This window comes from Mesoplodon densirostris, chromosome 9 (genome assembly GCF_025265405.1).
Source record: "Mesoplodon densirostris isolate mMesDen1 chromosome 9, mMesDen1 primary haplotype, whole genome shotgun sequence".
NCBI classification, from domain to species: Eukaryota; Metazoa; Chordata; class Mammalia; order Artiodactyla; family Ziphiidae; genus Mesoplodon; species Mesoplodon densirostris.
This window is the reverse complement of record NC_082669.1, coordinates 46,276,712-46,291,433: the sequence shown is the minus strand read 5'-3', so window position 1 is coordinate 46,291,433 and position 14,722 is coordinate 46,276,712.

The window sequence follows — 14,722 nt, the reverse complement described above, 5'->3', positions numbered from 1 at the left end:
GTTACCTACCTGATTTGGGGTTTTGCATTTTACCCAAGACATATTAAAACTCTGAAAAACCTTGCCAACTCCTGTCAACCCCACTTCTCAATTATCCCTATTATCAGGCAGTTTATTCAGGAGAAGTAAATTTTAATATTTGCCTAATAAAACATAATTATGCAAATTGCCTCTAAAATTAAATATTCTCTAAAACCAAATATTTTGGAAATAACTATTCTACCATATACTTTTATTGGAGAATTCAGATTTAACTGAAAATCCTTCTATTTTAAAATTCTCATAGTATTTTTTTTTTTAACCATTTGGAACTATTTATGGAGATGGGAGTAGTTTTGGAATAGGTGGGTGTTTTATTCCTAGTTAACTATGAGAATGCAGCCGAAGAACTTAAGCTATGCAGGCATAATTTTTCAACGTATGTTTAATGAGGTCTTCTTACCGCCCTAAATATCTGCTTCTGAAACGTGCAAAGTATTATTGGGACTAATTTAGAGAAATTAACAATATGATAGAAATTAAATGATACTTTTGACAAGATAAAGACACCAGAGAATGAGAATTCTGTTCACATATCTGAAGTACAAATCCCAAGACTTAGAAAAGGAATACATAATTTAAAAACTAAAATGAGTTATTAAAAATTCAAATTGAAATTCAATTTTCAAATTCAAATTTGAAAAAGTCAAATTCCAAAATAGCTCAAAAATGAAATGGAAATGTCCAACAGTTTAAGAGTTATAAAATTAGATGCTATTATGCTTTTTAAAAAATATATGGACTAGAAACCAATGGAAGATTGAGTTTTAGCAAGGAATATTGATTTGATGTTACTGTTTTCTATTTTCAAATGCCTATTACCCCTTCTTTAAAGTCAACAGAGGGACGTCCCTGGTGGTCCAGTGGTTAAGACTCCATGCTCCCAATGCAGGGAGCCCGGGTTCGATCCCTGGTCAGGGAACTAGATCCCACATGCATGCTGCAACTAAGAGCCCACATGCCACAACTAAGACCCGGCCCAGCCAAATAAATAAATAAATATTAAAAAAAAAAAAGTCAACAGAGGTTTCCAGTGTAGGAGCATTTATAAACTAGGAGAATAAAATCAACATAAAATCAAGAGTTAAGAATTTATTCTTGAATTTATAAATGTTATTGCTCTTAAATGTCAATACTATGTGTTTAGCAGCAAAGTTATTTGAAACCAAAGGTTCATTTAGAAACCTTCATTTATGCATTTGTTAAGTAACAGCATGTTTTTTTTTTTTTAAACCGAAGATCACCACTGATCTTCCAGCTGCATGAACAAAAGGGAACCTTTATTTGGCCTATTTGTTTTCTTATATGAAAATAAATAAACTAACAATTGAATGAGCATTTTCCAATAACATTCAAAATTCCTTTCTGCAATATAAAGTTTAATGCCTTGAAATTAATATAGGCTATACCTGACTCCCCCATTATTCAATTAGATTTACTCTGCCAAATTGTGTGAGGTGGCATGTGTTATGTGTGTGAATAAATGAGAGGTAGACAAAACTTTTGTCTTTCTCTCAGAAACTCTCTAAAAGGTAGAAGACACATACTGAGAACAAGAAAAAAATATCTATGCTGCAACAACTTTAAAAGAAATGCCAGATATTCAGAGCTGCATACGTGAAGTTAATGTAAAATATTACAAGCCAAAACCCAACAGAGCTCCCAGCAAGCAGTTACTAGAGAGCGTAGAAAAAGTTACAAATATATATAAACATTTTGAAAATATTATTTTGCCCCTCTGCAGCTCTTTATAGATGCTAAGTGCTTTAAACTCCTATTTTATCCATTATTTCTTGCACCGATTGCATGATAAGTCACAATTCGTTTAATGACTGGAGGCAGGGAAACAAGTTTGGAATACATCAATGAATTCTCTAATAAACAGTAAGATATTAAAAGCCCTGCATTTTCTAAGATTGAAAGGATGTTAGAGGGTAAAGGAAATATGAGGGTCGAGGACTTGGAATTCCTTGGAGAGCTTCGAGTTGTTGAGAAGACTCCTAGAAGTTTTCTAGGTCACCTATTATTCAACGCTTTCCTATCTATGTGGTGGTTAAAGTCCCCTCATCACTATCACACACCTAACTTGACTCTTGATTGTGACTTTGATGAGATGATTGCTGCATATTTCTTTTATTCTCGTTCTTTCCTCCTTCAGTCAAACTAGCTTATTCTAATTCTAGCAAGTAAAGGCATTATCATTCAAGAATTTTGAAAGCTATTCACATTTATATGAAAAATAACTTCATTTTATTCAGTATATAGTCATTTTTCAGTATGTTATTAGTAGTGTATCAGTAATATATTGGTGTTTCAGAAAAGACCCTTGGGGCTTCCCTGGTGGCGCAGTGGTTGAGAGTCTGCCTGCCGATGCAGGGGACATGGGTTCATGCCCCGGTCTGGGAAGATCCCACATGCCGCGGAGCGGCTAGGCCCGTGAGCCATGGCCGCTGAGCCTGCGCTTCTGGAGCCTGTGCTCCACAACGGGAGAGGCCACAACAGTGAGAGGCCCGCGTACCGCAAAAAAAAAAAAAAAAAAAAAAGACCCTTGCATCGTGTGGTAGGATCATTGAAAGCAGAACAAAGCGAAAACACATAGATCAGTTAAGTAATTATTGAAAAAAGTTCACATGAGAGGTAAGGACCAAAAGTTAAACAGTAGAGGGAATAGAAAAGTAGAAGATGAAGGAAAAGATGCGAAAGAAACCAAATAGAAAACCCGGGGTGACTGGTTAGATATGGAAGAGTGGGTTGTGTCATTTCCATTAAGTGAAAAAGCAGACACAGATAGGGGAGAAGGCTGTCATGTGAGAATGGGGAGGAGGCAACTTTCGGGAACAGTGAGTCTGCGATACCGGGGGAACATCCAAGCAGAATTACCCGGACTGCAACTTACAAATGAGATCGGGCTGTTCGTCAAGTTTTGAGTATGGGGCAGTGCTTTCCCCAAAGCATCTTCCAAAGTTCTGACTACATAAACCAGGGAACTTGGGGGACTATTTGAAGTGACCTATAGCAAACCTTAAGTTTCACTTTAATAGTTGTTCCATTTTAAACATGTATATGGATTTGTGCTGGATTTTACATAAAAAAATTTTTTTTTCCAAATCTTAGGTAAATGTGTGAATCCCAAAGATGCTCATTCTTTGGCACATTGTTACTACCCTACCTTAAAAGGCGTGTATACATTGAGTCGTGAAAAGTACTTTGTAGTGATTTAAGCCTATACTCAATTCCTAGTTTTCAGCTATATGACCATAAGGAGGTTATCTTCAGCTCCAGTAATTAAAAATAGCAACATCATGTAATGTAAACAAAACATCTACCATATTGATTTTTTTTTTGTCCCTTTGCTTTTAGTATGTAAAGCCCTTTCAGTAAAAGTCCTGAGTGAAAATATGAGTCAATAAAATTTGACTGGGAAAATTGAGTAAAGAATGAAAAATATCCTAAACCTAATAATAATATGTAAGTTACTTCTGCTGTAAAATACTTGCTTATAAACTTCCCTAGTACAGCCTCATGAAAGTTTTTCATCACAACTTTTAGATATTGCCATTTCAAATGGCTTACAGAGATGGTTTAATGGTCCCATCAGCTAGAATATAACCCACATGAGGACAATGGCCTTTAGTTTAGTCACGGATGTTTCCTGAGCTCACAGGCATCTTGTAAACAGGTACTAGACTTGTTAATGGAATCAGTAAGAGACAGACATCATCTTTGTCTCAGTATTTCGGCATATTTCATCTCAGTTGAAACAATTCATGTAAACAATGATCCAGATTTCTTAGCAGAGAAAGGGAGAGTGGTAGGACAGTAATGAGTCTCATCATTACCAAGTAGACAAGTAGTTCTCCTTCTGACTGCAGAAGTGACATTTTACAGAGGAAAAGATTCTTAAATAAAAGGTAGTGAGTACCTTTCAGAGCCCATGAGCCGAACAAAATTTACACAAGTGTTTTTGCTTATCTGTTTGTTAGCCACACAGCATTTTAAAATTAAGACTTCATACAAAAATCTTAATTTGCCACTTCTCTTGGAAAGTGGAAGAAATGGCGATGCCAGTGTATAATACCTTTCTCATTTGGTAAAAATCTGTTTGCCCCGAGTGGCTCCAGCCCCTGTAAACCACATGTGAGTGGGCTAGTTCCAACACAGTTCTCACTGTTATCTGATGCCCACTGAGGTTTACCTGGTGGGCTACGCTCCCTATGTTACCCTTGTTTTAAAAACAATACAACAGGCCTCAAATGGAGTTGCTTATTGCTAAGCTTCACATCACCAAATTGAGACTTAAATGTAGTTCCAGCTCTTGCAGAAATGGAATCATAAACCAGTCAGCCAGGAATCTCCCAATCAGCAGTAGTTAGGTAACTGCCTAATAGATCCCTGCCATTCACTCAAGGAAAGGAACCTTGCAATAACCACTCAGATTTTTTGCCTGGAATTACTTTTTTGTTCCTGCTCCCTTCTGCCTATGAAAGGTTTTCCTTTTGTACAGATCCTTGAACTCCTTTCTACCTGCTAAATTAGATGCTGCCTGATTCTAATGGATTTTTGCTCAAATAAACTCTTAACATTTTTTATTTTTTTTGCGGTACTCAGGCCTCACTGCTGTGGCCTCTCCCGTTGCGGAGCACAGGCTCCGGACACGCAGGCCCAGCAGCCATGGCTCAAGGGCCCAGCCGCTCCGCGGCATGTGGGATCTTTCTGGACCGGGGCACGAACCCACGTCCCCTGTATCGGTACGCGGACTGTCAACCACTGCGCCACCAGGGAAGCCCTAAACTCTTAATATTTTTAACATGCCTCAGTTTATCTTTTAACGCCCTTAGGCATCTGATTTGCCACCTTTCCCTTCACCTTTGATATCTAGTTCTCTTTACAAGAGTGGTGGGCTTAGGTGGGACATTAATGCTGTCTTTGTGCTCAAAAAAGCTCCCTCAAAACAAGGTTCCCTCCAAAGCAGAGCCTGAGGTTGGGTGTTAGTTGTTCATTTGGAAGATAATGCCAGGAAAAACAAGTGAGAAACAGGGAAAAGTAAGAGACCCAAGACAAGCTCATAAAGGAGGCTACTACTGTGTGGGCAAATGGGACTCAGTCCCACTGGGAACCCTCTAAGAAACCACACCTCTGAATTGTCAGACCTAAAAGGACACGGGAGGCTGGGACACTTATCAGGGGACTTCCATCCCTGATTGGATGAAAGTTAAGCTGGTGGTTATTACTGGGCAGCACACACTTCTGGGTAGAGCCCCCAGGATGTTTGCTTCCTTGCAGGAGAGTGTTCTCTGGCAGCGAATGATCAGCGTGTAGCGAACTTTCCAGAGCTGCAGGTAAACTCAGGTAGGATCTGGGGGATATGGCCCTTTTACAACCGCCTGTATTACGGAATTGCAAACGATCAATGTCTTAAATCTTTGCATGGGCAATAACACTACTTTCTACATTCTGAGTTTTTCAAATTATTTTTTGATTGTATTTAATCTACATCAGTAGGAATACAAGGTGAATTTCCATAGGGAATATTATATTATAGGGCTGGAACTTGGAGACAGTCCTTAGACTCTGGTAATACACTGCCTATATTATACCAATTTTCCATTACACCAAAGACTAATGTTAAAGAAAAAATTATTCACTGACACTTGTTAAAGCCTGCCAAGGAAGACTTTAGTGGGGGAGGGGCTGGGGGATAGGTACAAGAACTGTAACCGAGCAGGACCCTATGGAGCCTTCCTGGGACAGACCTCCTTCACCCACCAACTGCAGCTTGTTTGTAGAAAAACCTTAGCTTCCTAGGCCTCCTCTAAGTTGCAAAGGATAAATTTAATCAGAGAAGTGAGAAAATGCAGAAACAAAGGAAAACAGTCAAGCAAGACAAAATAATAATAATTTAGCCATTAACAAAGTCAAAGACCTTTACTGCCTCCTCAAGGGCTCTAGATAATATGCTGAGCCATATACTTTGAGCTGCTTTGCAGATACTGAAACCTCCACCAGGTGGAAGAAGTTAATTGCACGTTGCCCACAAGCACATAGACCCCAGACCGGTTGGAACCAGAAGGTTCATGATTTTTTAAATAAACTTATTTATTTATTTTTGGCTGTGTTGGGTCTTCGTTGCTGTGCGAGGGCTTTCTCTAGTTGTGGCAAGCGGGGGCTACTCTTTGCTGTGGTGCACGGGTTTCTCATTGCAGTGGCTTCTCTTGCTGCAGAGCACGGGCCCTGGGCGCACAGACTTCAGTAGTTGTGGCTCGCGGGCTCTAGAGTGCAGGCTCAGTAGTTGTGGCGCACGGGCTTAGATGCTCCACGGCATGTGGGATCTTCCCGGACCAGGGCTTGAACCTGTGTCCCCTGCAGTGGCAGGTGGATTCTTAACCATTGCACCACCAGGGAAGTCCCCATGATGGGGACTCCCAATTTCCTCACCAGCAACCAGTCAGAACAATGTCCACGAGCTGGTCACACACCTGGGAACTCTGCCTTACACTGTCATTAGAAACCCTTCCCTGAAAGCCATCAGGGAATTCAGGCCTTTTGCCCAATAGCTGCCTTCACTCCTTGCTTGGTGCCCTGCAGTAAAAGCTGCAGTTTCCTTCACCACAAACCAGTGTTAGTACTGATAGATTGGCTTTACTGTGCAAGCCAGCAGACCCAAGTTTGGTTCGGTAACAGAAAAACTGCAGTGGAATTGTACAATAGGGGAGAGAGAGATTGGACTCAATTGTAAATACAGCATGGGTAAGTGGGAATTCATAGCTAAGGAGCAGGGTTAGTGGATGGAAAATTACTCAGAGGCACGATCCAGGGCAAGGGGGCATTCTTGTTGAAGGCAGGCAGGGTAAACAAGTATCACCTGAGCAGTAGTGGGGGATGAGAAACATGATTAGCTATGGAGTGATCAGCTGTGGAGTTTGGGGAATCTGGCTCAACTGACTTAGCAAGATTCTTGCTAAAACTGGACCAATGCAGAGACAAAGAAGTCCAAAAGTTCAGGCCTAGTTGGAAAAGCATTCAGGGGAGCCTGAAGTTCAAGGAGGGAGTTTCTGTCACTAAAATGTACTGAGAAGACCAGCGAATTTATTAATTTCTCCCAGCTGTGTGGGTGGCAAGAGCAATGTGTGAAACTCACAATAATAAAGGCTCTGGAATAGGAAAAGCACTCAAGTTAAAGATATGCTAAGTTTTCATCTGGCTGGCAACCTTCTTTGACTTGGGAAACTCTCATCTATGAATAAGAGGCCCGAAACGTCTTTTACGCTGTAAAATATTTGCAAAGTACCTTAATTTCCCCCTCAAAACACCTAATAATTTTCATATGAACCAGTTTAAATTCATTAGCATTTGCCAAGCACACTCTTCAAAAGCTTCAAACTGGGACAGCAAACCAAAAGCAAAGGTAAGGCTCTGACCCAGCAGGTAGGGGCGGCTTCATTAGCCGACTCAATTCAGCTATTGCTCCCGCTGAAGCTGAACTTGCAAAGTGAATGTGCAGGAAAACGTGGGGGCAGACATAACATAAATAATTTAACTTGAGAGGAGTACTCTAAACCTCTCATTTACAGTCACCTTTTATTATTCCTACCGGCCAAAGTAGAAAGTGTCTTAGGTGTCCAGAGAAGGAGAAAAAATAATTATTCTATTGCAAGCTTCCACAAAACTAAAACCAGGACTAAGCATATCACCAGAAATAAATTACTGAGATCATTGTCTTCAGCAAAATAGGTCTCATCACAGCAGATGCTTTTATTTTTTTCACTTTTTCCTTGCTAGAGTGGCATCACTCAAAAACGAATGAACTAAGAAATAACATTGCTCTCCCTTTCCTCCCCTTCCCACCCCCCCCATCAATTTATATACATAGGATCCAAGGTGAGACTTGTGTACGGGATTCATAATCCAAATGCATTTAAGTGAGGATTAAGCACTTCAAATGTATCAAGAATTAAAGTGAGAGAACTTTTACTCTATTTTAAAAGGCATCAACTTGTAGCAACAGCTCTGAACATGATTCTTCTACTTGCCTACCTCCTTTTGTTAGTTTCCTCTTGCTGCTGTAACAAATTACCACTAATTTAGTGGCTTACAACATCACAAATTTATTATCTCACAGTGCTGCAAATCACAAGTCCAAAATGGGTCTCACTGGGCTAAAATCAAAGTGTTATGTTCCTTCTAGAGGCTACAGATAACAATCCGTTTCCCTACCTTTTGCAGCATCTAGAGGCCTCCGCACTCCTCGGCTTGTGATCTCCGTCCTGCTGTAGATTCCGACGCAGCACTACAGCACCTTTAAATCCCTTTTTGACTCTGACCTCTGACCTCTTCTACTTTAAAGGACCCTTAGGATTACATTACACTCACCTGGATCGTTCAGAACACTCCATCTTAAAGTCAGCTGATTGGCATTCTTGACTCTATCTGAAACCGTAATTCCCTGTTGCTGTGTAACATAACATAGTCACAGGTTCCAAAGATTAGGGGGTCATTATTCCGCCTATCAGCTCCTCACCATTCCCTGGAGAATAGAAGCAGCTGCACTAAATACAGACTATTTTTTCCTTCCTTTTTATATATTTTCTTCTGAAACAAGCAATGCATTTTATAGTGACTTGGGACTTTAGTGGCTGTCTGTTATTTACTCATTCAAAGATTATTGGGTATCTGATATGGGATGGCCCCAGGGGAGCAGTAGTGATGAGGCCCCAAGACTGGCTTTCAAAGGACTCACAAGTTTAATGAGAGAATCGGATAAGTAACCATTTAAAATACAAGCAAAAGAACTTTAGCATAGGTGTCAGTCTTAAAGGAGCGCAAACAAGACTCACCAGAAAAACTCATTCCAATGCATTCGAGACCCGGGTGGTTCCAGAAATCCTTCTGAATGGAGGGGAACAAACCCTTGAGGAAGGGAATGTGCCAATGATTATAAAATCTTACAAGGTGCATAGTCATAGAAGAACACGGCATATCTAGTGAATAAGTAGAACAGTGTAGCTGGAACTACGTTTTGCACACGGGGATAAGAGGGAAGAGGATACAGGAAAGGTTGACAAGGTCCAGGTTGACAAGGTATGAAAGCCCTTGTGTACATGAGGGTTTTGAGCTTCTATCATGTAAAAAAGGGTGACCCAATAAGGAATATCATCTATTTCTAGAAAAATACAGTTGGCATTGTAGATGAAGGATTGAAGTAGGGACAAAGAGGATTTTCCTGCTGTTGCTACTACTACTACTACTACAATTAATACTATTACATTTCCTTTGAAGCTGAAAGAAGCAATTTGAATGTCTGCCAATAGAAAATAATTTTGAAAATTATCTCTACTTAATCTTCACAGTAACCCTGAAACAGGTCTTATGTTTATCCCTATTTTAAAGGTGAGAAAACTGAGGCTTAGAAAGATTAATTTTCTCCTGAAACATATTCTGTAAAACAAGAAGCTGGGATCAAAATTTATACCTCTGTGCCCAGAATCCTCTTAAAGTTCCCAAAGGCAGATTTATCTTGAGGTTCTCACGTTGAATCTTCTGGTTATCTTACTGGCATGGGCCCATCCCAAAAGTTGATGAATAGAGAGAGGAAGCAGCAGCCTGCTCAGTCACATGGCAGAGTCACAGAGCGCTGTTTCGCTCTGGGGACCACCACATCCACCAGGACACAAGACAACACCCTGTGTAGCCTAGGGGAGCATCCACACTAATCTTGACCTCAAGTAAAATGAACCCCAAGAGATGCTGCTCTACTCCAAGCTTAGAGGCCATTTTCACCTTGGCCTACTGGCCTCAGGTCTTCTGTGAGGACCTGAATGAGCTAGACCATGACTAGTGGGGTCAAAGGGCTGGAATTCTCTGAGAAACCACCTGGGATGATATCGCTAATATGCAGAATGTAAAACAAAAATGATACAAATGAACTTATTTACAAAACAGAAACAGACTCACAGACTTAGAGAACAAACTTATGGGTACCAGGGGGGAAGAGTGGGGGGGAGGGATAAATTGGGAGTTTTGGACTGACATGTACACACTGCTATATTTAAAATGGATAACCAACGAGGACCTACTGTATAATACAGAGAACTCTGCTCAATATACTGTAACCTAAATGGGAAAAGAATTTGAAAAGGAATAGATACATGCATATGTATCACTGAATCACTTTGCTGTACACCTGAAACTAACACAACATTGTTAATCAACTATGCTCCAATATAAAATAAAAATTAAAAAAAATTAATTCAACCACACAAAAAAGTTACTTTGGAGAAATTACATTGGAACATTATCAATGGGAGTTAGGAAGCCAAAATAAGTTTTGAAACAATCAATTAAAAAGCTTATTCAACCATCCTAGAGAAAAGATTGTTATCTTTCTATTCGCTCTGTGAAAAATATTACAAAACTGTTATCTACAAGGAGCGGACCAAAGAAGATGCAGCCAAAAAGTGTAGGTAAAAACAGGGAAGTGGAATGGGCAACTAATTCTCTTTCTAAAAAGATACTTTGCTTTGTAATTTTTTTTTTTTTTTGGCTGTACACAGGCCTCTCACTGCCGCGGCCTCTCCCGCTGCAGAGCACAGGCCCCAGACGCGCAGGCCCAGCGGCCACGGCCCACGGGCCCAGCCGCTCCGCGGCACGTGGGATCCTCCCAGACTGGGGCACGAACCCACGTCGCCCACATCGGCAGGCGGACTCCCAACCACTGCGCCACCAGGGAAGCCCTGTATTTTTTTTTTTTAATGAGATGTCACTAAATTTTATGAGCTTCAGGACAAAAAGGACCTGGATCGACCCCAGACTACAAATATAATTTAGGTAGGAAATGAGGATCTGGACAAAGACCATAGGGATGATGAGTAGGGAATGGACTTGATAAATATTAGGTGGTAGAGGGGATGGGACTGAGTGGACGGGTAGGAGTGGTATTTAGGAATGGTTGAACCTTTCCCTCAATTCTCACTTCAGAGACCAAACTGGTGCAATTCACCTAGAAATTTGTACAGTAGGTGGAAAAAGATTTGTATTATTTTGGAGATTTTTAGTTCGATATGCCTGTGGGGTACTCGAGAAAAGTAAATAGGCAGCAAAAATATAAACTGAATTAAAAAAACAGTTGAATTAGAGATATAGAATAGGGAGTCCTAGGTGTATAGGTATATTTAAAACCATAAATTAGGTGATGTTTATGCAGTAAATATAAGGAAACATATATAATGAGTAAAACAGGGTTGGGGAAGGCAATGATAGATGGAGAGAGAGAAGCCAATAAGCCAGGGCTGAAATTAAAAATATTTAATAGCCTATATAAAAGTATAAGTGGATCAAAATATTTTAAAATTCCCCTTTTCAAAGGAAATATCTAATTCTCTGAAGATCTCTATCTATGTATCTATGTACCTATCTAATATCTATCTACTCCTCTAATGGAACATATTTTGGTGTAAGTAATCTATCAAATTTTTCCAATGATTTTCAAGTCACCTGTTTCATCTGATGTAGCTGTTGCTAGTTGAATAACTCTGGTCCTTGAGCTGTGCTCTGACATGGGAACAACATCAAACTCTTCCAACAACTTCTTTATATGTTTGTAGTCATCAGTCGACCCTGAATGTGTTTTTTCTTAGAGCAACTGACTCGATGTGTTTTCTGAGATCAACTGGATATCTGGATAGAAAAATGGAGTAAGAGAAAGAGACTTTTGAACCTGCTATGACTCTGCTTCCATTTGTAAGATGTTAGATTATATTATTCTACTAGGATTTTTTTTCTATTATTACATTATGAATTTTTAACTTGTATTATTTTATATGGGTTTTCTAAATATTTAATTTTTATACATTTAGCATTAACACATTTTACAACTAGTATTCTCTATTACTTTAGTTTTCTGTAAGTTTTAGAGAGTTTATAAAATTACTTACATTATTTTAACAAAACTCTCTGAAAATGTAGAATGGCCAGATATTGCTTTGAGGCTTTCTAAGTCAGACTTGGTAGTTGTTGTTGTCTCTCTTCCAGAATGCAAAATTAATTGACAGCCACTTAATCCTAATTTGGGGTTTTGCCTTATTCTCTCTCCCTCCTTCATTACTTCCCTTTTTTCCCTGCTTCCCCCTTTTTCATCTTCTTTTGCTCCTTCCTAATAATTTAAAATAAACCCACTATTCAAATGCCTGATTGATGAATTCCCTAAACTTTTAATGAATTGAGGCAATGAAGCACCCAGGACCTGGTTTCTATCCCTATGCCCTCACTTACCTTCTCTGATTCAGGAGCTCCTTCTTTCTCCTTCTCTCTTCATGTAAAAGTCTAGTTACCCTGGAAAGGCATTTACAGATTTACCTTCTCTAGAGGATTTTTAAAAATACCTTTAACCAAATCACCTGTCCTCATTTGAATACATATTTTGCTTACCTTGGTTCTTACCTTGGTCAATAATTTACTTAACTCTTCCAATAGATGGAAAGACACTTAAAGAAGAGACTGTATCATTAAAAAAATTAATTTCTTCAACCCCTTTGTAAAATACCATGTACCTAGTCAGTGCCCATGAGATATTTGCTGAAGTCAGTTACACAAAATAAAATCAGAAATCAGTTTCATCCAGAAAATTCAATTAAGCCCTTACAGAACCCACAGCCTAGCCTTTCAGTCCCCATGATTCTATCATCCGGTTTGCTGGCATTCCTGGAATCTCTGAAATTGGTGGAATAATGTTCACAACAGCACCTTGGGGCCAAAGCACCACAAAGTAGAAATGGTTTGATTCTTAATGACAACAAATTCTGCCCCCAAATACCTTTCTCCCTGACAAAAGACAGGTGGTCTGTTTGGTACCCCCAGTGGATATTCACTGGGGTAGACTGACTGTCAATTGCTTGGAGAGTTCATTTATGGAAAAAATCAGGGCAAAATGGCGGTAAGGAATGACACAACTGAATGGTTAACATTTTTATTTCAAAAAAGCAGTATACTGTATATAACACTTTCTGAGAAAATAATTAAGATAGTATAATGAAATGCATTCAATGTTTTTAAGCACAATACAGATGTCTAGAATCCTTTAAATGTGAGTTTATTCAAACTTTATTTAAATAGAATGCACTTTGAGAGATTTAACGGGTGATTTCTGCATTTCACAAAATAAAAATTCTTCTGCAAGTTTCTGTTTATTTATTTATTTAAATTTTACATCCTCAACATATATTACAAGGGCTTAATATTTTAATTAGAACATATGTAGTGTATTTGAACCGCTCTTTGGGCTAATATGTGCCAAGAAAGGTACACTGTCCTTTTTATAACCAGTTAAAAACAAACTAACTTTGACACAAAAAGGAATGGGGTCGTAAGTTTCGTCTTATTCAAGTAGAATACAGTCTGAGATTCAAAACAGATTCTTCCTTGAAAACTGCAGTTATTTCCCATCCTCCTGAACAACGACAAAAGAATAAAATGCAAAAAAAATATGTCATTCATTAATTCTCATTGGATTTAAATTTCCCCCTGCAATAGAATACACTAAATATCTGAGTCTTTTGCTTTATTCTGGCTATAATCACATAAACCGTTTAAAAAATAAAAACTTTTAAAATTCTGTTTTCTTCACTTTCTTCCAGATATGTTCTCCTGCCACAATAAACTGACCAGCACTCTTAGCGTCAGATACATATGGTATACACATGTAAGTGGAGAAATATATTTATGTCCTTTAAAATTCCTGGATCTACACAGACATCTCCTTTCCTGTTAGAAGCATAGATATCCAGGTTTATTCTGGAATCTCTATTTATCTCCTCAGTGTATGGCAATGTTTAGCAAAGTGCATATCTCTTTTCCCCTTTTCCTCTGACCCCTGCGATCCCAGTTTAATTTTTACTCAAGAGCTTCATCCACTTAAAACTTTGTACAACTATATCTACTGTATTTAAAAGAGGTTGACTCAACAACGCAAACACTCACCCACACACACGTAAGAAAAGTTTCCATCTTACAAAGCTAACATTATTTAATATTCCTATATACCATGGAGCTTTCAGTTTAGAGTTTTTCTTAAAATATATATCCTTCACTTGAAGCTGTCATAAAAATGGGGAGAACACCTTCTCTGATTTCAAAACCATCAAAGTAGGTTTTTAAAAACTACTTTCCAAACCCCAGGAGTAGTGTACTCGAAGGGCAAGCTCATCAGTATCTTTAGAAAATGAGTTGGGAAAAGTAAAATTTGATTCCTATTTGAACATTTATTATTGGTACCAATGAATCCTACTGACTGAAAATGTAACTACGATTATCACTAATAATAATATAGCTACAATGAAGTAAAGCTGCATCCCATTATTTCAACTATTGAAGTCTTATAGGCCGGTTGTTTGATTTCTCTCATCCCACTGTCTATTCAACAGCTTTTCATTGCACAGATTGTTAAAAATGATTCACAAACTGTTGCTGCCTTCAAACTATATACTATAAAAGGTAGCCAAGAAATAACTGTATGTTGTACTGAACATAAAGTAATTTGTGGCTTCAGAATATGTTTTTGACACAAAGCCTGCCTGCCCATTGTAGAAAATTTTGTCAATTTATGTGAAAATATTTATTACCTGTAACCATAGATACACAAAATCAATGTGTGTATTATGTAACATTACATCAGTAATGCATTTGTTACTGC